Source organism: Quercus robur, chromosome 4 (genome assembly GCF_932294415.1).
Source record: "Quercus robur chromosome 4, dhQueRobu3.1, whole genome shotgun sequence".
NCBI lineage: Eukaryota > Viridiplantae > Streptophyta > Magnoliopsida > Fagales > Fagaceae > Quercus > Quercus robur.
In genome coordinates this window covers 21,017,108-21,025,745 of record NC_065537.1, presented here as the reverse complement: position 1 = coordinate 21,025,745, position 8,638 = coordinate 21,017,108, and positions in this window count along the sequence as shown.

Below are 8,638 nucleotides of genomic sequence, written 5' to 3'. Positions count from 1 at the left end.
TGCCTATTATGAGTTTATAAGTTTCTTTTTTTTTCTTAGGTTGCTATTGATAGTTGTGGTCGTTGGTTGTTGGCTATTTTCAGTGGATGATATTGTTATTGGTTGTTCTTAGTGCCCTTGATGGTTGTTGGGATTGTTGAGTGTTGATGGTTGAGTTTTTTTAGTTGTATTGTTGATTCTTTGGTTTAGTTGCTCTCCACGAGTCCATTAGTTCATTTGTTCACTGTTAGTTGGTTCTTTAAAATAAGTTTGTTTTGTTACGGATTTGAAAGGTGGAGTTCAACCTCATTTTATGTTATCTCCTAGTATGCTTTCAATTATCTCCATTTTCCTTGATGGGAGTAATTATGCATAATGGGCTCAAGCCGTTAAAGTGTTTCTTCTTGGTAGAAACAAATTTGATTATGTGATTCATAAACCTCCTGTGTCTACAGACTCTAAATATGCTGATTAGAGAGTCAAAGATGCACAAATTAGGAGTTGTTTGTGGAGTAGCATAAAGTCTAAGATCGGTTGTAGTTTGACTTTCTTACCAACTACTAAACTTGTTTGGGAACAGGCTAAGGAACTTTACTCTAGTGTTAAAAATTTGAAGCGGATTTATGATCTTCATCAAAATTATTTTTCCTTGAGTCTTAGTAATTTGTCTTTGTAAGAATATTGTAACAAGTTTAAGGATATATGTGAAGAACTCTATATTTATCAGCCTATCTCTTCTGATGTTAAAATTATGAAGAAACAACAAGATTCTATGAATGTTGCTCGCTTCCTCTCTGGATTACCTAAAATTTTGAATCTGGTGAAATCACAAATTTTAGCTAGTCCAGACCTCCCTCATCAAGTGAAGTTTCTAGTAGACTTAGACAAGCCACATTATCTTACTCTAGTTTTGTCTCACACCCCTCCTCAAGTACTGATGCATTACCTTCTAGTGATAAATCTGCCTTTGCCACTTATATGGGGAGTAATAGAGGTGGTTGTGGAGGTGGACGTGGAGGTTGTGATCAAGGGGGTCGTGGTAGTGAACAAGGGGGTCAAGGCAGAGGATATGGCCTACGTAAGTGCACTTATTGTCATAGTGAGAATCATACGGTAGACTTCTATTAGGAGTTGTATGGTAAACCCTCAGCTCACCAAGCTAGTTTTAAAGTTGAAGAACCGCCTTCACAGTTACTTCCACCAACATCCAATATAATCTTTATTCTTAAGGAAGATTACAATCTGCTCATGTCTTTGCATTTTAACTTTGATGGGTTAGGTTCTACAGCTACTTTGGCTCAACAAGGTACTTCCAATGCTTGTCTTGCCACTCAAGACCCTTGGGTCATTGACTCAGGTGCTACTGATCATATGCTACTGATCATATGACAAGTTTACTCTCTGTAAGCAATGAAGGTGTACGCCATCATATGACCTTCTATAGAGTTGTCCTCCACATAGGATATATTGGGTTGCTATCATTCTAATGTAATGACAGTCTCTCTTATCCGCACCATTCGAATATGGCCCGAGTTCCAAGAACTTCATGATGTCATAGTACCACGGAACTTCCTCTTCCTCTACAGCTATTACTGAAGCTTCGGTCTTCCTTTTGTGCACTTCCTCATAACTTTGTTCGATCTCTAAGAGTTGTGTCCATACTTCCTCGAGTATTTTCACCATGGAGGCTAAAGTAGCTAGGGCACCCTCAAACTAATTCTGAGCTCTAGGGATGAGTATGTACTCAATCTTGTCAAAGGTCTTGGTCAAGCCCTCTAAGTATTATTGATAAGGCTTCAAGTGTTCTTCCTTCACTTTTCACAACTTTTTTGTTTGGGCTATAACCAAAGTTGAATCCTTGAAGACTTCGGCCTCTTTTACTCCCAATTCTTGAAAAGCTTCCATTCGGCAATGCGAGCCTCATATTCAGCCATATTGTTAGTCGCTTCAAAGTTCAACTTAATTGCCAAAGGTATGTGAGATCCTTTGAGAGTGATCAAGAGTATTCCTATCCCGTTCCTATATTGGTTTGCAGCTCCATCAAAGTATATCTTCCATGTCCCTAACTTAACATCCAAAATGTCTTCATTTGGAAAATCCTCTTTACCATTTTCCCACTCTATGGGATTCTCGGCATCAAATCTGATATGACACTTCCCTTAATAGTTTTTCTGACCACATACTTCAAATCGAATGTCACCAACAAAATCAGCCATCTTAACAATCTTCCACTCAAAGCAGGCTTCTTAAAGAGGTACTTCAGTGGGTCCATTCTTGCCACCACCCATATTTGGAAGGGTAAAATGATATGCCTCAATTTCTATGTAGTCCAAACAAGTGTGAAGCATGAATTTTCAATGAATTTCTTACTTAAGTAATATATGGCCCTCTCCTTCTTCTCATTATCTTCTTGTGCAAGCATACTTCTAACCACATCCCCTATGATGGAAAGGTATATGAGTAAGGGTCTTCCATGTTGTGGAGAGACTAGGATAGGTGGGAGGAGGAGATATTCCTTGATAAGTTCAAAGGCTTTTTGGCACTTATCATTCCATGTGTGTGATTCATTCTTCCTTAGGAGTTTAAAGATAGGCTCATAAGTGGAGGTGAGCTTGGCAATGAATCGACTAATGTATTGTAGTTGACCTGAGAAGCCCCTAATCTCTTTCTCACTTTCGAGTGGAGGCATCTCTAATATGGCTTTGATCTTGGATGGGTCAACTTTTATCCCTCTATCACTCACTAGGAACCCTAACAACTTTCCAATGGTGACTCCAAAGGTGCACTTCGTGGATTAATTCTCAATCTATATTCTTTAATCCTCTCAAAGAACTTCCTTAAGTTTGTGGTGTGGCTTCCTCTATATTTGGATTTTACTATCACATCATATACATACACCAATACCTCATTATGCATCATATCATGTAGCAAGGCCATAGCCATCCTTTAGTAAGTTGCCGCAGCATTCTTAAGGCCAAATGACATTATCGTGTAATAGTAGATTCCCCATTCAGTAGTGAAAGTGGTTTTGGTCATGTACTTAAGAGCCATATTGATTTGGTTGTATACCAAAAAACCATCCATGAAGGACATCAAGGCACTTCTTGCCATGTTATCCACCGAGACATCAATGTGGGGGAGGGGAAAGTCATCCTTAGGGCATGCCTTATTCAAGTCTCTAAAATCCACACACATTCTCACCTTTCCATCCTTCTTAGGTACGGGCACGACATTGGCTATCTGTTCGGCTTGGTTTATAGGTTTGATGAACCCTACCTTTAGTTGCTTCGTGACTTCCTCTTTGATCTTTAACAGCCATTCAGTCCTCATTCTTCTCAATATTTTGCTTGATAGGCACCATGTGGTCGTGAGTATCAATGTGATGTTAAGCTATCTCGGGGTCAATTCCACATCTTCACAGGACCATGCAAATACTTCTTGAAATTCCATGAGGTGTTCTTGAAGATCTTCCTTTTCTTTTTCATTTAAAGTTGAGCAAATTTTAATTAAGCGTGGGTTACAAATTAATAGTTTCAAGAGTTAGTTCCATAGGTTCAATTTTCATTTCCAATTGTTTATTAATTTCATTTTCAAATTCATTTGAATCATTTAAGTGAAAAATTTCAATGTTATGGGACACATCAAAGTAAGCCAAATCAGAATTCATCTTATTGAAAATATTGAAAGTACATTGGAATTTGCTTACAAAACTTTTTCCTTGTGTTCTTAGAAAGCACAACCTAAGTCCAATTATTAATAGGCCCTATAATAGGTATGATGAGTTTGGAAGGATCACTTGGCTCTTCATCAATGATGACGAACACGTCCTCACACATCTTTATCATGGTTTTCATTGCTTCAGCATCCATGTAATTTGCCCATTCGACTTTTTCTTGCATTTCTTTGATCACCATGGTAGGCTTCTCCTTAAAAGTGAGTTTTTCATTAAAGAACATCTCCTAACCCGAATACACCTTTCCATCTTTACCTACCTAAGGTTTGGGGAAGCCATAATAGGGAAAGTCTTCCCCTTCTTTCACAAAATTCCCATTAAGAGTGCCATGGCTTTTCTTGATTCCGTTGTAGCCTTCAAAGAATCCTAGGCCTTCCTTGGTCACTTGAGTCTTGATATTGGGGAACACAACTACCCCTTTTCCTTCATTTCTGAGGCCCATACTAGGCATGTATCCCATGTTCTTCGTTATTGCAATCACCTCATGGCTACTATATTGGAACAAGTCAATAGTATACATCTCATTCTTTAACCCATAGTCAGCCATATTCATGAATTCAAAGTCACTCATTTGAAGCTCACTTTCTCCTTCCTTGAGTCCACAAACCGCTGCTAGGATTTCACCATCTCCAAGCACTATAGGAATCCCTCCTTTCCATGGGATCATCATCTTTTGGTGTAGTGAGGAAGGGATTGCCCCATGAGGGTGAAGCCAAGCTCTTCCTAAGAGGAGATTGTAATTTGGAGTGATATCCATGACATGAAATTCCACAATAGTTTCCATTGGCCCAATCTTACAAGGAGCCTTGAAAGTACCTATGACTTTTCTTTAAGAGGTGTCATATGCCCTTATAATCAAGGGAGAAGGAATGATGGTCTCCATGTCTAGGCCAACAGTGAGGGCAGTCCTAAAAGGACAAACATTCAAGGCAGATCCATTGTCAATAAGAACCATTAGGACTTTGGCACCCATGCATTCAATGGTGATTTTCAAGGGTCTAGTGTGAGTAGATCCTTCAGGAGGGAGATCTTCATTGGAAAAAGCAAAGAGATGGTGTGATGAACCTTCAACTTCTATGAGAGATAATGCTTCTTGTGATGTAATTTCTATTGGTACTTCTTTTCTATTTAAGGCAACCAGGAGAGCCTTACAGTGCTTTTGAGAGGCCATGATCAAGCCCTACATGGATACATAAGCTTAGGTCTTCTTCAATTGCATTAGGACTCTATCCTTCTCTTCTTTGTCTCCTTTAGGTTCTGTGGGTTTGGACCTTTCTCCTAGATTCCCACTAGGATGATCCTTTTCCAAAGAGGATGGTTTGTAGTGCTTCCTACTCTTAGTGATATTTGCTACATTGTCCTCCAAGACCATTTTCTCAATTCCGTCACTCCTTTGGTAAGTATTCCCCATATTGCTACTGCCTTCTTCAAGGCCTCATCTTCCTCATCTTAAATTCCTTGAACTTTTATAGCATTGACATTGACATTTGTGGTCTCTATCAATTTTGAGCAATCCCATTCAATTTTATCTATTTGTACCCAATTTTGATATGGAGGGGGTGCCCTGTGGTAACCGGGAAAAGGGTTCTTTCTAATGTTGGGTTTGGTGATGATGTTGGGATTTAGGAGGGTTCCATTGTCTATGAGGTCTTATATCTCGTGTTTGAGGCGGAAGTAATTGTCAATTTTGTGGCCAGATTTTTGGTGATAATGACAATATTCATTTAGGTTCCAAAAGGGAGGTATGGGATTAGGCATGGGTGTGGGGTCTAAAGGATTGATGAATCCTTTGGAGGATAGGTTTTCATATACTTGAGTAAGGGTCATTCCTACGTCGGAGAATTCTCGGCGAGCTTTCTTTAGGTAGGCTAGTGTTTGTTGGGGTATGATGGTGCTTACATTTATGGGATTGGGTACGTTAGTGGTTATGCCCCCTCCATATGTCTTCTTGGTTGGAGGCTTGCTTTCCCTTTTCTCCAATTGTCCATTATTAAAAGCATCTTCAATTCTTGTCCCACAATCACATAATTCTCTAAATGAGCTAATAGGCAATGACAAAAGCCTACTGTTATAAACCTGAAGCAAGTTCTTGATGATCATGTTGATTTGATCTTTCTCATTTGGCCTATTGATCATTCTAGATGCCTTGTTCTTCCATCTAGTCATGTATTCAAAAAATCTCTCCCCTAGCTCATTCCACACCTTAGTTTTGCTTGGATCAAGGATATGGTACCACCTTGATGCACCTCCCATGAGTGACAGTGGATATGCATGCAAAGTTTGCTTCTTATCAAGCCCTTTCATTTCAGAAATGCTTAGGTATCTTATTATATGTTGCTTTGGATCCCAGACCCATCAAACTTTTCCGCATTGGAGATCTTGAACTTAGGAGGCAATCCAATAAGAGTCCTTGTGCTTACTCTCACCATGTTATAGAGGTAGTCTTCCATTCCTTGTGCCTTATGGAAAGCAAGTTGCATCTTCTCCATCTTTTTCCTCATAGCTATGGTTTCTGCAGTGAGCTTATCAAATTAATTGTTTCTTTTATACTCCACTTTTTCTTTTTCGACCCATTCTTCATCTTCCTCCTCATCATCATGGATTTCCACATGTGGATTTCTTAAGCTTAGATTCTTCCAACCTAGTGAGGTGTCCTCCCATTTTCTTATGAGCATCTCCATGTTAGCCCAAAGTTTTAAGGATCCTTTATGCCATTGTGTCTTCCATGGAGGTAGCCATTGTTTCTTAGGGTTTTTCTTCTTGGTATGTGTCTTTTATCTTGATCAAGCGCCTTCATTTCTCTCGAATCCAAATGGGAGTGGGGACGTGTTTTCTTGACTTTGACGATGCAATGATGCCTAAAAAGAAGCCTTATTTATATTAAGTTTGTGTTCCAATTAGAAGGTTCCTTTTACTTTTTAGATGTTCTTGGAAAATCCTTAAGTTCATTTTAATGGAGGCCCAATTACAATATCACTCCCTTTCCTCTCATGGATCCTTGCCCCTTGTTTCATTGGACTTTGGTCCATTTACCATAAAGCTCTCATCTCACTCTCATGGGCTTTCATTAGAATGTACTTAAGAATTTTCAAACCTTTGTCTCAAACTTGGGCTTACAATGTATTCATTACTTTTGGGCCTTTCATTCTTTATTCATTATTTTTTTTCTTGAAATAGCCCTTTAGTTAGAATATTTTGTAGCCTTCCTTCAAAGTCAATGAAATTCTCATCATTTTAGGCCTAGGCATGTAACAAAGAGATCCAAGATTAAGGAAGTTCATTTTGGCTTTAAAGGATGTTGGATGATAAGTCCATAGCATATTTGTTACCCTAGGCCCAAATTTCACTTTTTCAACAGGGCATTTTCCACTTGGGCCTATGATAGCAATTAAGCTATGGTCTTATGAACCTTTCAAGTTAAGATATGCCTTTGGATTTAGGGACAAGCCTCTTATATGTGAGAGCTTCTTTTCTTTTGTCCCACAACATTGTAAGGTATATCATTGTAGGAGCCTTTTTTGTATATGGTGTATTGGGCTGCCTCCTGCGATAATGGGCCGGGCTGCCTCCTGCAGTGATGGATCCTAATATTTCTAAGTAAGGGAGCTAGGGCCAATCCAATTGTAACTCAACTTGGACTAGTTTGTGCACAAACTTATGCCTTGTCTGCCAGGAGTAAACTTACAGCAAGCAAAACTGTTGTAGACGAGTTACGACAAACAAATATAATAATAACCAAAACAGAGTATTCTGACTATTTAAATAAATGGCTACGTACTCTCTACTAATAAAGCATGATTACAGTCATAATAATGCCAATCACAAAAAAAAAAAAAAAAAAAAAAAGAGTAAAGAAAACAATACGAACTAATCAAATGGGCATAAATCAAGTTTTTTAGTTTAGTCTGCCAAAGCAAAACCAAAAAGTAAAGAACGCCTCTTCTCAATGCAAATAATCTCCCAGGAAAAAGATCCTGCCGTGAAGATTAATGGCTTTGAGGGAGTTGGACCTGAATGGTTCTTGCCCAAAGAGAAAGAGTTCTTGTTTACATTTTGGAAGAAAGTAAGATTTGAAGTGGGAGAGAGGGAAATCGATCTATTGGTGCATGCCCATTGAACTAACTCTCCTGTTTTCTTAGTTTCCTTTATTTTCTTCTCTGTTTTCTTTCTTATCTTTTTTCTTTTCTTCTTCCTCTGTTTATTTTTCACTCCATAAAAATACTCTGTTTTTCGATCCTCTTTTCAAGGCACGGAAAAGGCCCTTTTATAGTGTCTGCCGTGACCAATGTTTTACCGTTTTGCCCCTTAACCACCTTTGTCTGGTCTGGGTGTACTTGCCGACCACCAGGTCTGTGTGACATCCACTCTTGCCAGACAGAGGCAAGTTTGTTTTGTCTCTCTGTATACCGTAACATTTCTTCCTACCACGGTATTAATGCTTTCTCTCTCTACTCTCAGAGCATGCACCCAACGGTTCCCCCTCAAACTTGCCTCTTTTGGGTGGTCTATCATCCCAACAGGACGTACCTCCCAAAAGGGCTTGGGCAGGAACCGTGAAATAGACCTTTTCCCCTCTCCCTACCATTAAACCATACCCCCTTTACCTCTTACCTGTGGCTCATGGCCCCACTATGTCCTATATTGGCTGGGTACCGGCTGGTGATGCCTAGGCCTTACGCGTGCTTCCCATTCAGATTTGTCCAAGGGTCTGCCTGCTGCTCATGCGTCTACCGTGACCTAGAGACTCTCCGTCTGCGTGTCCTGACCCTTCATGTAGGCTTTTCTTTGGTTTCTCGCTCCATTCAGGAGCTAGGCTTCGTATGATGATGGGCCTTACATTCTTTGGCCCACTTTTGATTTTCTCTATTGCCTACCACGTTGAACTGTTATTCCTGCCGTAATAACTTAATCCTGCTGGACCTCTTT